This window comes from Triticum urartu, chromosome 5A, assembly GCF_056163025.1.
Source record: "Triticum urartu cultivar PI428250 chromosome 5A, HENAU_Tu73, whole genome shotgun sequence".
Taxonomy (NCBI): Eukaryota; Viridiplantae; Streptophyta; class Magnoliopsida; order Poales; family Poaceae; genus Triticum; species Triticum urartu.
The window spans coordinates 489,406,893-489,426,319 of NC_141877.1; positions in this window are offsets into that span (position 1 = coordinate 489,406,893).

A 19,427-nucleotide genomic window follows, 5' to 3' on the forward strand; every position below is an offset into this window, starting at 1 on the left:
TCTAATGGCTCGCAAGTAGAGCAATTGCCAATCGATGTAGGAGACAAAGACCCTTCAGAAGCAATCCAAGACTTGTCTATTGGCAAAATTCGGCCAACGGAGGTGAAGGGGAGTACCTCGTCCGTCCAAGTGGAAGCTTCTACTTCACGACAAGGTGAACCAAGAATTGATGCGGAAGCATCCACAAGTGGGACACACCAAGATGAAGAAGACGAGGAAATGCATCAAGACGAACATCAACAACCTCCTTCTCCACCACGATAAGAGAACGACAATGTCAACAATGAAGAAGGCCAAGAAGAAGAACAAGATGAAGAAGATGTTCAACGAAGACCCAAGCAAAAGCTCTCACGAGTTTGAGCAAGAATTGCCAAAGATCATCCCGTCGAGCAAATCTACAATGATATACAAACCGGGAGAATCACTCGCTCAAAAACTCGTTTAGCTAACTTTTCTGAAAGCTATTCATTCATCTCTAGGATTGAACCTATGAAGGTTGAAGAAGCATTGGAAGATCCGGATTGGATAAACGCTATGCATGAAGAGCTACACAACTTTGAGAGAAACCAAGTTTGGACATTGGTTGAGAAGCCCGACAACAACCACAACATCATTGGTACCAAATGGGTGTTTCGCAACAAGCAAGATGAAGATGGACAAGTGGTTCGCAACAAAGCACGTCTCGTCGCCCAAGGGTACACACAAGTCGAAGGTATGGACTATGGTGAGACATATGCTCCCGTTGCTAGACTTGAGTCCATTCGCATCTTACTTGCCTATGCTAATCACCATAATATCACCTTGTACCAAATGGACATTAAAAGTGTTTTTCTAAATGGTGAAATAGAGGAGGAAGTTTATGTCAAACAACCTCCCGGCTTTACCAATCCTAAGAAACCAAATCATGTTTACAAACTTCACAAAGCTCTTTATGGTCTTAAACAAGCTCCTAGAGCATGGTATAAATGCTTGACCAAGTTCCTTATTGCAAGTGGTTTTGAAATTGGTAAAATTGATTCTACTCTTTTTACTAAAAGGGTTAATGGAGAACTATTTGTATGCCAAATTTATGTTGATGATATCATATTTGGTTCAACTAACCCTCTCTTTAGTGAAAAGTTTGGAAAGCTAATGTCAGAGAAGTTTGAGATGTCTATGATGAGTGAACTCAAATTCTTTCTCGGTTTGCAAATCAAGCAAACTAAGGAAGGTACATTTGTCTCTCAAACGAAGTACACCAAGGACTTATTCAAGAAGTTCAATATGCAAGAATGCAAAGGTATGCCTACACCCATGCCTACTAGTGGACATCTTGATTTGACCAAAGATGGTGAACCGGTTGATCAAAAGGTTTATCGCTTTATGATTGGTTCTTTGTTATACCTATGTGCTTCACGTCCCGAAATCATGCTAAGTGTGTGCATGTGTGCACGTTATCAAGATGCTCCTAAAGAATGTCATCTTAAGGCCGTGAAAAGGATGGTGAGATACTTAATTCATACACCAAACTTTGGCATTTGGTATCCTAAGAGGTCTTATTTTGATCTTGTTGGCTATTCCGACTCGGATTATGCCGGAGACAAGGTTGACAGAAAGTCCACTTCGGGTACTTGTCAATTTCTTGGTAGATCTCTTGTGTCTTGGTCTTCCAAGAAACAAAACTCGGTATCCTTATCCACCGCCGAAGCGGAATACATTGCCGCTGGTTCACGTTGTGCTCAGTTACTTTGGATGACCCAAACTCTTAAAGATTATGGGATCTATGTGAAACATGTTCCACTGCTTTGTGACAATGAAAGTGCTATCAAAATTGGTCATAATCCTGTACAACATTCTCGAACTAAGCATATTGAAGTTCGTCATCATTTCATTCGAGACCATGTTGCTAAGGGTGACATTGATCTTAAGCATGTTCGCACCGATAAGCAATTAGCGGATATATTTACTAAACCTCTTGATGAGAAAGTATTTTGCAGGTTGAGAGGTGAATTGAACATTATTGATGCTTCAAACTTGGAGTAGGAACTCCATTGGATACATGCAAGACATGAGCTTATGACTAATCCATGATATATCTCTTATGATGACTATCTTATGTCTTGGATATATTTGTACCTTGCATGTTGTCTAACCCATGTAGGTGCTTGGTTGAATCTAATTCCATGAGATTGCGACTCACTCACATCTTGAGCAATCTCTACATCACCAAGTCTCTACACAATGGTGGTTGAAGACAAGGAAGCACAAAACCATTCAAACATATCCTTTGACAAATTCTATGTTGAGCTTCATGATTGTCATTTTTGGATACACAAGTGCTCTTCCTTGCAAGAACTAACCCATGTAGGTAGATGACCTCAAACTCCAAGTGGTGCTCCCAACTCCTGATGAGCTACATCAACCTTGAGCACCCACACAAGTTCAACTACATGAGCAAGACCCACACCACCACCCAAGGTACGTTATTCCATCTTAGAGAAGCTTTACTCCAAGACATGAGTCAAAGCAACTCAACAAGATGTGAATACATCAAGATTCTTAAAATAAAAATGGTAACCCCATTTTGAGCTTAAACGATGAGTATGACCTATGATCAAGTGTTCTCACTTGACTCCTAAGTCAATATACTCTAACATAGGTGACTATGTCACCACCCAACTCTAGATGAAGTTCTCTTGTGTTCTTTTCTGTGTTATTGCATTTGTCTCATGCATATTTTTTTTCTTTCTCTTTAAAAAAAAACTTCATCTAGATCTTTCAGTTTCTTCTCTTTTCTTTTTGTTTTTGTTCTGCATTTTCTGCATTCAATTCCTTGCAAATCCTTCAGATAATTCATTGCAAATCTTTGTGAGATCCTACATGTTTAGTGAGCTGAGGTGACAAGTGTTTTTCTCTATGTTGAACTCGGTTTCACCGACTTGTAGTTTTCGGTCCAACCGAATCTTTTCAGCCCCACCGAAACATGCCACTCGGTGCCACCGACTTCACAACAGGAAAAACAGTTTGCCACTTGTTCTATATTTCTTCTGATCCAGCTCTACTCAATGAATCTTGTCCTCTACAAGCATCACAGTTTTATCCATTGCTTTGTGGTGAGTCTCAAGGACCAAACCTATACGACGGATTCCATAAATCCTTCTTGGAAATTGATGTCAAAGGGGGAGAGAGAGAGATCACATCAAAGCTTATCACCTACAAGGGAGAAAGTATTAAGGGGGAGAAAGAGATTTCCAGGGGGAGAGAATACTCAAGGATCCCAGATGCTTGATGTTCAAGAGGAGAGATGTCACATGTCTTTTTGGGGGAAAGACATTCTCATATGTGCTTATTTGCATTAAGTTCTATCTATTTGTATCTTTCAGCTCTGATTTTCTGTTCCCTATCTTCTCCCAATATCCCATGTAAGATTCAGGGGGAGCAAGACACCTAAGGGAAAGAAATCAGTCAAATTCATTGCATATCTTTACTCTTGGGGACATGTTGAGTCCATTGTGGTACCTTGTACTCACTCTCTACATGTCATCCCAGTCTTGGTACTCTTGTGGCTTCTTTGGTTTGCTCTGGCTAGTGGAGGTACCTGTGTTATCTAACCTTGTTTGTGCAGGTTCATTCCATCCTAAGCCAGCTAAAGACTACAAGGTAAGTGTATGCATCAAAATCATGAGTATGAGGAATTCTTGCTTATGTGCATACTGTTTGCAAGAAGGACTCATGAGCATGAAGGTATTTTCCTTGATAATCTTTTGCTCTGATGCATATGGCCAAGATACATGTAACACATTGCCTACTCTATCATGGTTATGCTCTCACATGCCTCTCTATTTCACATTTACATGAGTGCATACATGTAGGGGGAGCCTATGCTTGTTACATGTCCTTCCAAAGCTTTACTTGCTGTTCTTTATATCTTTATCTAAAGCTTTGATGTATGTTGCCATGAATTACCAAAAAGGGGGAGATTGAAAGCACAAGTGCTCCCTAGGTGGTTTTGGTAATTAATGACAACATATATCTTGTTGGACTAATGTTTCTATCTAGTATGTTTCAGATAAGTTCAACAATGGAGTGGCATGGACTAAAGGTTGTGGGAAATTCTCCAAGATGCTAAGGACAAAGGATTGGCTAAAGCTTAAAGCTCAAGACTCTTCATTTTACATTTTAGTGATCCAAGATCACATTGAGTCCATAGGAAAAGCCAATACTATCAAGGAGGGATGAGGTGTTGCTTAATGAACCTCTTGCTTCAAGTGCTTAATGATATGCTCCAAAATCCTCAGCTACTTTCCCACTTCCACATATGACCTAAACCTAAGCCAAACTCGGACCTACCAATTATTTCTATCCAGCGCCACCGAGTTTCACTTGTCATAGCCATTGCCAAACCCTAGAAAATCGGTTCTACCGATAGGGATCTCGGTCTCACCGAGATGGGATTGTAATCTCACTTTGTATGTCCATTGCCAAAATCGGTCTCACCGATCTTGTGCAATCGGTACTACCGAGGTTACAATGCAAACTCACTGTGTATGCTCATTACCAAAATCGGTCTCACTGAGTTTGTGTAATCGGTCCCACCGAGTTTTCCTGACCAACCCTCTGGTTAGCTTATTACCAAATCGGTCTCACCGAGTTTGTGTAATCGGTCTCACCGAGATTACGTTATGCCCTAACCCTAACCATATCGGTCCTACCGAGTTGCATGTCAGTCCCGCCGAAAATCTCTAACGGTCACTAGGTTTACTATTTCGGTCCGACCGAGTTTGTTGATTCGGTCCCACCGAGATTGGTAAATTGTGTGTAATGGTTGGATTTTGTGTGGAGGCTATATATACCCCTCCACCTCCTCTTCACTCGTGGAGAGAGCCATCAGAACACATCTACACTTCCAACTCATATGTTCTAAGAGAGAACCACCTACTCATGTGTTGAGGCCAAGATATTCCATTCCTACCACATGAATCTTGATCTCTAGCCTTCCCCAAGTTGCTTTCCACTCAAATCTTCTTTCCACCAAATCCAAATCCTGTGAGAGAGAGTTGAGTGTTGGGGAGACTATCATTTGAAGCATAAGAGCAAGGAGTTCATCATCAACACACCATTTGTTACTTCTTGGAGAGTGGTGTCTCCTAGATTGGCTAGGTGTCACTTGGGAGCCTCTGACAAGATTGTGGAGTTGAACCAAGGAGTTTGTAAGGGCAAGGAGATCGCCTACTTCATGAAGATCTACCGCTAGTGAGGCAAGTCCTTCGTGGGCGATGGCCATGGTGGGATAGACAAGGTTGCTTCTTCGTGGACCCTTCGTGGGTGGAGCCCTCCGTGGACTCGCGCAACCGTTACCCTTCGTGGGTTGAAGTCTCCATCAACGTGGATGTAGGATAGCACCACCTAACCGAACCACGGGAAAAACATCCGTGTCTCCAATTGCGTTTGAATTCTCCAAACCCTTCCCTTTACATTCTTGCAAGTTGCATGCTTTACTTTCCGCTGCCTATATACTCTTTGCATGCTTGCTTGATATGTATTGTGAATGTTGAAATTGTGCCTAAACTCCACTTAAACCGAAAAAGCTTAAAAACTACAACTTTAGCATTAAGTGTCTAATCACCCCCCCTCTAGACACATCTACTTCAAGGTCCTACAGTGTTACTGTCTTGTGCGTATTCGGTTTCCCTTATATATATATATTAGTCAAGGTTATAGTAATGTAATTGATGAGTTATGCATGTGTGTGCAGTTACCACTATATTCTCCTAGATATTAAGCTTGAGCAGGGACTAGTAACTGTCTTAGACTCAAAATGAAAAGATCCCCAGGACTATGCGGACATGACTCAAATGCTCGAGAAGTAAGTTAAATCGATCGTTATCCACCATATCAGCAACTTTGTTCATTTCCTGATATATCAAGTAATTGTTTTCTTTGTCTGGCAGGGTTTGGAAAAAATTCTCCAAAAAAGCTCCAGGACTCCCGAAGAAGCTGCAATTTAGACACCCGAAAGTAAGTACTATAGTAGCATGTTCCGCGCATCTCCTATTGATTTGGCATTCTTGCTTATCAGTTTGATTGACCTCTATTTCTTGTAAAGTGGTTGTGGCAGGAAAAAGGGAATGATTTCTGTGGATACTACGTTTGCGAGTCTATCCACCACACGACCTGTGAGCGGGGCTACACTAATGAACAATATGAAGTACGTAAGTAACAACATTCACAATTTTATTTTATTACCATCCTTTGTGTTGAGTTTCATTCATTCATATATATATGTATTGACCCCCTTCTTCAAATTAGATGTTTCGGAAGCGGGATGAACTCCTAGCACCAACTCGCATGCGAGCAATTCAAGAGGAATTGGCGGCATTCTTTCTTGACCACGTGATCGCTGAAGACGGAGAATACTATGTGGACCATGAGTCCGTATGATTATATTTGTAAGAGATAATTATTGTATATATGTAGCCGGTAGTGCCGGATAGATATACGAGAACTTGTTGTTCGACCAATCTCTCAGAGAAGGAGAGGTGGTCGATATCACTTCTGTCTGTATGCATATATGTTCATGACGATCTTCTGTTTCCTTCGTTTGCTTACGAGCTAGCTAGCGTGTCTAGTCCTCTCTATACGTATGTATAGTACGTAGCGTCGACCAAGCACGGACATAAGACAGGACACTTCTCTCTATTAATTATAGCTAGCTAACACAATATATGAAACACCTAAATTAACCCCCCAAAACCCCCCAACCCCCCCCCCCTTCAAAAAAAACAAAAACCCCAGCCACAGAAATGCTGACGCGTGGATGCCTATTGGTCCCGGTTGGTGCCACCAACCAGGACCAAAGGGTCTCCTGCCTGGGCTCCGCGCACAGGCCACGTGGAGGCCCATCAGTCCCGGTTCTGGATTGAACCGGGACTAAAGGGGCAGGGCATTAGTACCGACCCTTTAGTCCCGGTTCAGGAACCGGGACAAAAGGCCCTTACGAACCGGGACAACAGGCCCTTTTTCTACCAGTGATACGAGCACCAGGATTTGAACCCTGGTGGGCTGGGGATACCATAGTCCCTTTAACCATCCAACCACAGGTTGGTTTGCATTGGTGGTTGATATCTTAACATATGTTCTTTTTTTAACTCTCCAACCCCTTATTTATTCAGAGAAACCAACAAAGAGTCTTTTACAATAAGGGGAAGTGAGGCACTAGGGGCCTCATCGAACTAGGTGCTAGGGGGAGAGAACCTAGCTAATCTTGCTAACTCGTGGGCAACAAATTTTGCTTCACGATGGCAATGCTCAAACTGAGCTATGACAAGATCACGGGACATGTGGTAGCAATCATCTATAATAGCAGCGGCCGGTCCCGCAAATAGACCACCCTCTTGCATTGCCTGTATCACATCGATATTATCCAATTTTATCACCAGTCTTGAGCAGCCATAGCTTTGCGCCAAATTAAGACCGAACCGAAGTACCAGGGCTTCGGCCATTGGGGCATCCATGCATTCGCCCGCAATATTGTTTCCTGCTGCCAAGAATTTCCCTGAGTTGTCCCGACGAACCTCCCCAAATGTACCTTGCATTGAGTCGGGATCGAATGCTGCATCCACACTAAGCTTAACCATACCTGTAGGCGGTCGCACCCATGGGTTCCTTTGGAGTTTTGCCTTAGGTTGGGCAGCAGCAAAAAAATTGCAGCAAGGCCTCTCACTGATGTAAAAATTTCAGACACTTGCTTTGTTTGCTCCTTATGCACTAGTTTTCTACGTTCCCACCACAAGTACCATGAGGCAATTGCCACAATCAGGTTTGACTTTTCCTGACCCAACAGAGATATTTCATTAGCAGGCAGGTCCAATAGATGTTCAAGTACAGCCTCACCTACATTATCAACAACACATTCTTGAGCTATAATTTCCTCCAACCCCAATTCTGTCCAGACCTGTTTCGCCTTTGGGCATTGAAAGATCATGTGTTTAATGCTTTCCCGCCCCTCGCGGGCCGGGCACTTTGTGTCAACTTTCATATGGCTATCTGCCAGAGTACTTTTGCAAGTTAAGGTGCCATGTAGTGTTCTCCAAAGAAAACTTTTAACCTTCGCAGGGCATGGTAGTTTCCACACAATATCCCAAATTGGATTTGGTCTTGTGGACCTAGGCCCATAGATGTTTCTGTTGGGGATCGTAGCAGAAATTTAAAATTTTCTACGCATCACCAAGATCAATCTATGGAGTAATCTAGCAACGAGGGGAAGGACAGCGAATCTACATACCCTTGTAGATCGCTAAGCGGAAGCGTTCAAGTGAACGGGGTTGATGGAGTCGTACTCATCGTGATCCAAATCACCGATGATCCTAGCGCCGAATGGACGGCACCTCCGCGTTCAACACACGTACGGTTGGGAGACGTCTGCTCCCTCTTGACCCAGCAAGGTGAGAGGAGAAGTTGAGGGAAAACTCCGACAGCACGACAGCGTGGTGGTGATGGAGCTGGTGGTTCTCCGGCAGGGCTTCGCCAAGATCTATGGAGGAGGACGAGGTGTTGGATGAGGGAGAGGGCTGCGCCAGGGGAAGGGTGCGGCTGCCCTCTCTCTCTCTCTCACTATATATATGGGGAAGGGAGGAGGGGGAGGTGCCCTAGGGTTCCCTAGGGGAGGGGCGGCGGCCACAGGGGAAACCCTAGATGGGTTTGGGCGCCCCCACCCCCTAGGAAACTTGCCCCCCAAGCCGGGAGGGGCGGCTGCCCTAGGGGTGGCGCCCCCACCTCTCCTAGTTACGTGAGATGGGGTGGGAGGGGCGCTCAGGCCCTTAGTGGGCTGATGTGCCCTCTCCCCTTGGCCCATAAGGCCCCCCAACGCTTGTCGGGGCCTCCAAAACCCCTTTCGGACACGCTGGTCATCACCTGGTACCCCCGGAACAATTCCGGACTCCAATACCCTTCGTCCAATATACCGATCTTCACTTCCAGACCATTCCGGAGCTCCTCGTCATGTCCGGGATCTCATCCGGGACTCCGAACAACCATCGGTAACCACATACTATTTCCCATAACAACTCTAGCGTCACCGAACCTTAAGTGTGTAGACCCTACGGGTTCGGGAACCATGCAGACATGACCGAGACAACTCTCCGGTCAATAACCAACAGCGGGATCTGGATACCCATGTTGGCTCCCACATGCTCCACGATGATCTCATCGGATGAACCACGATGTCAAGAATTCAATCAATCCCGTATACAATTCCCTTTGTCCAGCGGTATTGTACTTGCCCGAGATTCGATCGTCGGTATCCCGATACCTTGTTCAATCTCGTTACCGGCAAGTCTCTTTACTCGTTCCGTAACACATCATCCCGTGATCAACTCCTTGGTCACATTGTGCACATTATAATGATGTCCTACCGAGTGGGCCCAGAGATACCTCTCCGTTTACACAGAGTGACAAATCCCAATCTCGATTCGTGCCAACCCAACAGACACTTTCGGAGATACCTGTAGTGTACCTTTATAGCCACCCAATTACGTTGTGACGTTTGGCACACCCAAAGCACTCCTACGGTATCCGGGAGTTGCACAATCTCATGGTCTAAGGAACATGATCTTAGGAACAATTCCACAATGTCTTAAGTGATTGCCAAACTCATAACTCAGAAAATCCCCTTTTGATCAGATCATAGGAACATGATCTTCTTTGTTATGATGATTCCTAACTTCTCTCTAAAATCGCTTGAACTTTTCAAACGTTTCAGACTTGTCCTTCATTAGGTAGATATACCTATATCTACCCAAATCGTCAGTGAAGATGAGAAAATAGCGATATCCACCGCACGCTTCAATTCTCATTGGATCGCACGCATCAGCATGCATGATTTCCAACAAGTCACTTGCCCGTTTCATTGTACCTGAAAACGGGGTCTTAGTCATCCTGCCCATGAGGCATGGCTCACAGGTGTCAAGTGATTCAAAATCAAGTGACTCCAAACATCCATCGACATGGAGTTTCTTCATGCATCTTACGCCAATATGACCTAAGCGGTAGTGCCACGAGAAAGTGGTACTATCATTATTAACTCTACATCTTTTGGCGTGAACATGTGTATTACCACGACCGAGATTCAATGAACCATTCACATAGGGTGCATGACCATGAAAGGTATCATTCATGTAAACATAATAACCACTATTCTCTAACTTAAATGAATGACCGTATTCCAATGAACATGATCTAATCATATTCATGCTCAACGTAGACACCTGATAACATTTATCTAGGTTCAATACTAATCCCGAAGGCAGATGGAGTGTGCGATGGTGATCTCATCAACTTTGGAAACACTTCCAACACACATCATCACCTCGCCCTTAGCTAGTCTCTGTTTAGTCCGTAGCTTTTGCTTCAAGTCACCAATAATAGCAACTGAACCGGTAGCCAATACCCAGGTGCTAGCAGGAGTACTAGTGAGGTACACATTAATAACACATATATACTTTGAAGTTGCCAGCCTTTTTATCTACCATGCATTTGGGGTAATTCCACTATCAGTGACCGTTCCCCTTACAATAGAAGCACTTAGCCTCGGGTTTGGGTTCAAACTTGGGTTCCTTCACTGGAGCGGCAACTGGTTTGCCATCCATGAAGTTTCCCTTCTAGCCCTTGCCCTTCTTGAAACCAGTTGTCTTGTTAAACCATCAACACTTGATGCTCCTTCTTAATTTCTACCTTTTGCGGTCCCAAGAACCGCGAACAGCTCTGGGATCAACTCCATCCCTTGCATGTCATAGTTCATCACGAAGATCTAGTAGCTTAGTGATAGTGTCTAGAGAACTCCATCAAACACTATCTTATCTGGAAGTTTAACTCCCACTTGATTTAAGTGATTGTAGCACCCAGACATTCTGAGCACATGCTCACTAGCTGAGCTATTCTCCTCCATCTTGTTGGCAAAAGAACTTGTCAGAGGTCTCACACCTCTCAACACGGGCATGAGCCTGAAATCCCAATTTCAGCTCTTGGAACATCTCATATGTTCTATGGCGTTCAAAACGTCATTGGAATCCCGATTCTAAGCCGTAAAGTATGGTGCACTAAACTATCAGGTAGTCATCAGAATGTGTCTGTCAGGTGTTCACAACATCCACAGACGATGTTGTAGGGGTTTGGACATCGAGTGGTGCATCAAAGACGTAAGCCTTCTGTGTAGTAGTGAGGACACTCCTCGGACTACGGACCTAGTCCGCATCATTGCTTACAATAGCTTTCAACTTAATCTTTCTCTAGGAACGTATTGAAACAGGGAGCTACAACATGAGCTATTTATCTACAACATATTTGCGAAGAAAATTTAGACTATGTTCATGATAATTGAGTTCATCTAATCAAATTAATTTAATGAACTCCCACTCAGATAGACATCCCTCTAGTCATCTAAGTGAAACATGATCCGAATCGACTAGGTCGTGTCCGATCATCACGTGAGACGGACTAGTCATCAACGGTGAACATCTCATGTTGATCGTATCTTCTATACGACTCATGTTCGACCTTTCGGTCATCCGTGTTCCGAGGCCATGTCTGTACATGCTAGCCTCGTCAAGTCAACCTAAGTGTATTGCATGTGTTCCGAGGCCATGTTTGTACATGCTAGGCTCGTCAACACCCGTTGTATTCGAACCTTAGAATCTATCACACCCGATCATCACGTGGTGCTTCGAAACAACGAACCTTCGCAACGGTGCACAGTTAGGGAGAACACTTTTCTTGAAATTTTAGTGAGGGATCATCTTATTTAAGCTACCGTCATTCTAAGCAAATAAGATGTAAAACATGATAAACATCACATGCAATCAAATAGTGACATGATATGGCCAATATCATTTTGCTCCTTTTGATCTCCATCTTCGGGGATCCATGATCATCATTGTCACCGGCATGACACCATGATCTCCATCATCATGATCTCCATCATCGTGTCTTCTTGAAGTTGTCTCGTCATCTATTACTTCTACTACTATGGCTAACGCTTTAGCAATAAAGTGAAGTAATTACATGACGTTTATGTTGACACGCAGGTCATAAATAAATTAAGACAACTCCTATGGCTCCTGCCGGTTGTCATACTCATCGACATGCAAGTCGTGATTCCTATTACAAGAACATGATCAATCTCATACATCACATATATCATTCATCACATCCTTTTGGCCATATCACATCACAAGGCATATGCTGCAAAAACAAGTTAGACATCCTCTAATTGTTGTTGCAAGTTTTTTTACGTGGCTGCTATAGGTTTCTAGCAAGAACGTTTCTTACCGATGCCAAAACCACAACGTGATATGCCAATTTCGATTTACCCTTCATAAGGACCCTTTTCATCGAATCTGATCCGACTAAAGTGGGAGAGACAGACACCCGCTAGCCACCTTATGCAACTAGTGCATGTCAGTCGGTGGAACCAGTCTCATGTAAGAGTACGTGTAAGGTCGGTCCGGGCCGCTTCATCCCACGATGCCACCGAATCAAGATAAGACTAGTAACGGCAAGTAAATTGACAAAATCGATGCCCACAACTGCTTTGTGTTCTACTCGTGCATAGAAAGTACGCATAGACCTAGCTCTGATACCACTGTTGGGGATCGTAGCAGAAATTTAAAAATTTTCGACCCATCACGAAGATCAATCTATGGAGTAATCTAGCAACGAGGGGAAAGAGAGTGCATCTACATACCCTTGTAGATCGCTAAGCGGAAGCGTTCAAGTGAACGGGGTTGATGGACTCGTACTCGTCGTGATCCAAATCACCGATGATCCTAGCGCCGAACGGACGGCACCTCCGCGTTCAACACACGTACGGTTGGGAGACGTCTCCTCCCTCTTGACCCAGCAAGGTGAGAGGAGAAGTTGAGGGAAAACTCCGATAGCACGATGGTGTGGTGGTGATGGAGCTCGTGGTTCTCCGGCAGGGCTTCGCCAAGCACTACGGAGGAGGACGAGGTGTTGGATGAGGGAGAGGGCTGCGCCAGGGGAAGGGTGCGGCTGCCCTCTCTCTCTCACTATATATATGGGGAAGGGAGGAGGGGGAGGCGCCCTAGGGTTCCCTAGGGGAGGGGCGGCGGCCACAAGGGAAACCCTAGATAGGTTTGGGCGCCCCCACCCCCTAGGAAACTTGCCCCCCAAGCCGGGAGGGGCGGCTGCCCTAGGGGTGGCGCCCCCACCTCTCCTGGTTACGTGAGATGGGGTGGGAGGGGCGCTCAGCCCCTTAGTGGGCTGATGTGCCCTCTCCCCTTGGCCCATAAGGCCCCCAACGCTTGCCGGGGCCTCCGAAAACCCTTTCGGACACGCTGGTCATCACCTGGTACCCCCGGAACAATTCCGGACTCCAATACCCTTCGTCCAATATACCGATCTTCACTTCCAGACCATTCCGGAGCTCCTCGTCATGTCTGGGATCTCATCCGGGACTCCGAACAACCTTCGGTAACCACATACTATTTCCCATAACAACTCTAGCGTCACCGAACCTTAAGTGTGTAGACCCTACGGGTTCGGGAACCATGCAGACATGACCGAGACAACTCTCCGGTCAATAACCAACAGCGGGATCTGGATACCCATGTTGGCTCCCGCATGCTCCACGATGATCTCATCGGATGAACCACGATGTCAAGAATTCAATCAATCCCATATACAATTCCCTTTGTCCCCGGTATTGTACTTGCCCGAGATTCGATCGTCGGTATCCCGATACCTTGTTCAATCTCGTTACGGGCAAGTCTCTTTACTTGTTTCGTAACACATCATCCCGTGATCAACTCCTTGGTCACATTGTGCACATTATGATGATGTCCTACCGAGTGGGCCTAGAGATACCTCTCCGTTTACACGGAGTGACAAATCCCAGTCTTGATTCGTGCGAACCCAACAGTCATTTTCGGAGATACCTGTAGTGTACCTTTATAGCCACCCAGTTACGTTGTGACGTTTGGCACACCCAAAGCACTCCTATGGTATCCGGGAGTTGCACAATCTCATGGTCTAAGGAAATGATACTTGACATTAGAAAAGCTTTAGCAGACGAACTACACGATTTTGTGCTAGGCTTAGGATTGGGTCTTGTCCATCACATCATTCTCCTAATGATGTGATCCCGTTATCAACGACATCCAATGTCCATGGTCAGGAAACCGTAACCATCTATTGATCAACGAGCTTGTCAACTAGAGGCTTACTAGGGACATGGTGTTGTCTATGTATCCACACATGTATCTGAGTTTCCTATCAATACAATTCTAGCATGGATAATAAACGATTATCATGAACAATGAAATATAATATAATAATAACTAGTTTATTATTGCCTCTAGGGCATATTTCCAACAGTCTCCCACTTGCACTATAGTCAATAATCTAGTTCACATAGCCATGTGATTAACACTCACAGGTCACATTGCCATGTGACCAACATCCAAAGAGTTTACTAGAGTCAATAACCTAGTTCACATCACTATGTGATTAACACTCAATGAGTTCTGGGTTTGATCATGTTATGCTTGTGAGAGAGGTTGTAGTCAACGGGTCTTGCCATATTCAGATCCCTATGTATTTCGCAAAACTTTATGTCATGTCGTAGATGCTGCTACCACGTTCCACTTGGAGCCATTCCAAATTTTTGCTCCATTATACGTATCGGATATCTCTACTCAGAGCTATCCGGATAGGTGTTAAGCTTGCATCGACGTAACTCTTTACGTCGAACTCTTTATCACCTGCATAACCGAGAAACATTTCCTTATTCCTCTAAGGATAATTTTGACCGCTATCTGGCGATCCAGTCCTAGATCACCTTTGTACCCTCTTGCCAGACATGTGGCAAGGCACACATCAGGTGCTATACTCAGCATGGCATACCGTATAGGGCCTATGGCAAGAGCATAGGGGACGACCTTCGTCCTTCCTCTTTCTTCTGCTGTGGTCAATCCTTGAGTCTTACTCAACTTCACACCTTACAACTCAGGTAAGAACCCCTTCTTTGACTGATCTATTTTGAACTCCTTCAAAAACATGTCAAGGTGTGCGTTCTTTGAAAGTATCATCAGGCGTCTTGATCTATCTCTATAGATCTTGATGCCCAATATGTAAACAGCTTTATCCAGGTCTTCCTTTGAAAAACACTCTTCAAACAACCTTTTATGCTTTCCAGAAATTCTACATTATTTCGGATCTACAATATGTCATCCACATATACTTATCAGAAATGTTGTAGTGCTCCCACTCACTTTCTTGTAAATACAAGTTTCTAGCAAACATTGTATAAACCTAAATGCTTTGATCACTCTATCAAAGCATATATTCTGACTCCGAGATGCTTGCTCTAGTCCATAGAAGGATCGCTTGAGCCAGCATACCTTTTAGCATCCTTAGGATCGACAAAACTTTGATTGTATCACATACAACTCTTTCTTACGAAAACTTGGTAAGAAAACTTGTTTTTGACATCCATCTGTAAGATTTCATAATCGAAAAATACAGCTAATGCTAACATGATTCCGACGGACTTAAGCATCGCTACAGGTGAGAAATTCTCATCGTAGTCAACTCCTTGAACTTGTGAAAAGACTATTTCCCACAAGTCGAGCTTCATAGATGGTAACATTATCGCCCACGTCCGTCTTCTTCTTAAAGATCCATTTATCTCAATGGCTTGCCGATCATCGGGCAAGTCCACCAAAGTCCATACTTTGTTCTGATATATGGATCCTATCTCAGATTTCATGGCTTCTAACCATTTGTCGGAATACGGGCCCACCATCGCTTCTCCATAGCTCGTAGGTTCATTGTTGTCTAACAACATGATATCTAAGACATGATTGCCGTACCACTTAGGAGTAGCACATATCCTTGTCGACCTACGAGGTTCGATAGCAACTTGATCCGAAGCTTCATGATCACTATCATTAACTTCCTATTCAACAGACGTAGGCGCCACAAAAAACATCTTTCTGTGTTGTACCACTCTCTGGTTGAAGTAAAGGTTCGACAACCTCATCAAGTTCTATCTTCCTCCCACTCAATTCTTTCGAGAGAGACTCCTTCTCGAGAAAGGACCCGTTCTTAGCGACAAACAATTTTACCTCGGATCTGAGATAGAAGGTATACCCAACTGTCACCCTTGGGTATCCTATGAAGATGTGTTTGTCCGCTTTGGGTTCGAGCTTCTCCGGCTGAAGCCTTAAGCATCGCAGCCCCAAACATTAAGAAATGACAACTTTGGTTTCTTACCAAACCAATGTTCATACGACATCGTCTCAACGGACTTATATGGTGTCCTATCTAAAGTGAAAGCAGCTGTCTCTAATGCATAACCTCAAAATAAAAGCGGTAGATCGGTAAGAGACATCATAGATCGCACCATATCTCATAAGGTTCGATTACGACGTCCGGACACAACATTACCTTGTGGTGTTCCAGGTGGCTTCAACTGCGAAACTATTCCACAATGTCTTAAGTGATTGCCAAACTCATAAATCAGAAAATCCCCTTTTGATCAGATCGTAGGAACATGATCTTCTTTGTTATGATGATTCTTAACTTCTCTCTGAAATTGCTTGAACTTTTCAAACGTTTCAGACTTGTCCTTCATTAGGTAGATATACCTATATCTACCCAAATCGTCAGTGAAGATGAGAAAATAGCGATATCCACCGCACGCTTCAATTCTCAATGGATCACACGCATCAGCATGCATGATTTCCAACAAGTCACTTGCCCGTTTCATTGTACCTGAAAAGGGGTCTTAGTCATCCTGCCCATAAGGCATGGCTCGCATGTGTCAAGTGATTCAAAATCAAGTGACTCCAAACATCCATCGACATGGAGTTTCTTCATGCATCTTACGCCAATATGACCTAAGCGGTAGTGCCACGAGAAAGTGGTACTATCATTATTAACTCTACATCTTTTGGCGTGAACATGTGTATTACCACGACGAGATTCAATGAACCATTCACATAGGGTGCATGACCATGAAAGGTATCATTCATGTAAACAGAATAACCATTATTCTCTAACTTAAATGAATGACCGTATTGCAATGAACATGATCTAATCATATTCATGCTCAACGTAGACACCTGATAACATTTATCTAGGTTCAATACTAATCCCGAAGGCAGATGGAGCATGCGATGGTGATCTCATCAACTTTGGAAACACTTCCAACACACATTGTCACCTCGCCCTTAGCTAGTCTCCATTTAGTCCGTAGCTTTTGCTTCAAGTCACCAATAATAGCAACTGAACCGGTATCCAATACCCAGGTGCTACCAGGAGTACTAGTGAGGTACACATTAATAACACGTATATACTTTGAAGTTGCCAGCCTTTTTATCTACCATGCATTTGGGGTAATTCCGCTACCAGTGACCGTTCCCCTTACAATAGAAGCACTTAGCCTCGGGTTTGGGTTTAACCTTGGGTTCCTTCACTGGAGCGGCAACTGGTTTGCCATCCATGAAGTTTCCCTTCTAGCCCTTGCCCTTCTTGAAACTAGTGGTCTTGTTAAACCATCAACACTTGATTCTCCTTCTTAATTTCTACCTTTTGCGGTCCTAAGCACTGCGAACAGCTCTGGGATCAACTCCATCCCTTGCATGTCATAGTTCATCACGAAGATCTAGTAGCTTAGTGATAGTGTCTAGAGAACTCCATCAAACACTATCTTATCTGGAAGTTTAACTCCCACTTGATTTAAGTGGTTGTAGCACCCAGACATTCTGAGCACATGCTCACTAGCTGAGCTATTCTCCTCCATCTTGTTGGAAAAAGAACTTGTCAGAGGTCTCACACCTCTCAACACGGGCATGAGCCTGAAATCCCAATTTCAGCTCTTGGAACATCTCATGTGTTCTATGGCATTCAAAACGTCATTGGAATCCTGATTCTAAGCCGTAAAGTATGGTGCACTAAACTATCAGGTAGTCATCAGAATGTGTCTGTCAGGTGTTCACAACATCCATAGACGATGTTGTAGGGGTTTGCACATCGAGTGGTGCATCAAAGACGTAAGCCTTCTGTGTAGTAGTGAGGACACTCCTCGGACTATGGACCTAGTCCGCATCATTGCTTACAATATCTTTCAACTTAATATTTCTCTAGAAACGTATTGAAACATGGAGCTACAACGTGAGCTATTTATCTACAACATATTTGCGAAGACAATTTAGACTATGTTCATGATAATTGAGTTCATCTAATCAAATTAATTTAATGAACTCCCACTCAGATAGACATCCCTCTAGTCATCTAAGTGAATAATGATCCGAATCGACTAGGCCGTGTCCGATCATCACGTGAGACGGACTAGTCATCAACGGTGAACATCTCATGTTGATCGTATCTTCTATACGACTCATGTTCGACCTTTCGGTCTTCCGTGTTCCGAGGCCATGTCTGTACATGCTAGGCTCGTCAAGTCAACCTAAGTGTATTGCATGTGTTCCGAGGCCATGTTTGTACATGCTAGGCTCGTCAACACCCGTTGTATTCGAACGTTAGAATCTATCACACCCGATCATCACGTGGTGCTTCGAAACAACGAACCTCCGCAACGGTGCACAGTTAGGGAGAACACTTTTCTTGAAATTTTAGTGAGGGATCATCTTATTTAAGCTACCGTCGTTCTAAGCAAATAAGATGTAAAACATGATAAACATCACATGCAATCAAATAGTGACATGATATGGCCAATATCATTTTGCTCCTTTTGATCTCCATCTTCGGGGATCCATGATCATCATTGTCACCGGCATGACACCATGATCTCCATCATCATGATCTCCATCATCGTGTCTTCTTGAAGTTGTCTCGTCATCTATTACTTCTACTACTATGGCTAACGCTTTAGCAATAAAGTAAAGTAATTACATGACATTTATGTTGACACGCAGGTCATAAATAAATTAAGACAACTCCTATGGCTCCTGCCGGTTGTCATACTCATCGACATGCAAGTCGTGATTCCTATTACAAGAACATGATCAATCTCATACATCACATATATCATTCATCACATCCTTTTGGCCATATCACATCACAAGGCATATGCTGCAAAAACAAGTTAGACATCCTCTAATTGTTGTTGCAAGTTTTTTTACGTGGCTGCTATAGGTTTCTAGCAAGAAGGTTTCTTACCTACGCCAAAACCACAACGTGATATGCCAATTTCTATTTACCCTTCATAAGGACCCTTTTCATCGAATCCGATCCGACTAAAGTGGGAGAGACAGACACCCGCTAGCCACCTTATGCAACTAGTGCATGTCAGTCGGTGGAACCAGTCTCATGTAAGAGTACGTGTAAGGTCGGTCCGGGCCGCTTCATCCCACGATGCCGCCAAATCAAGATTATACTAGTAACGGCAAGTAAATTGACAAAATCGA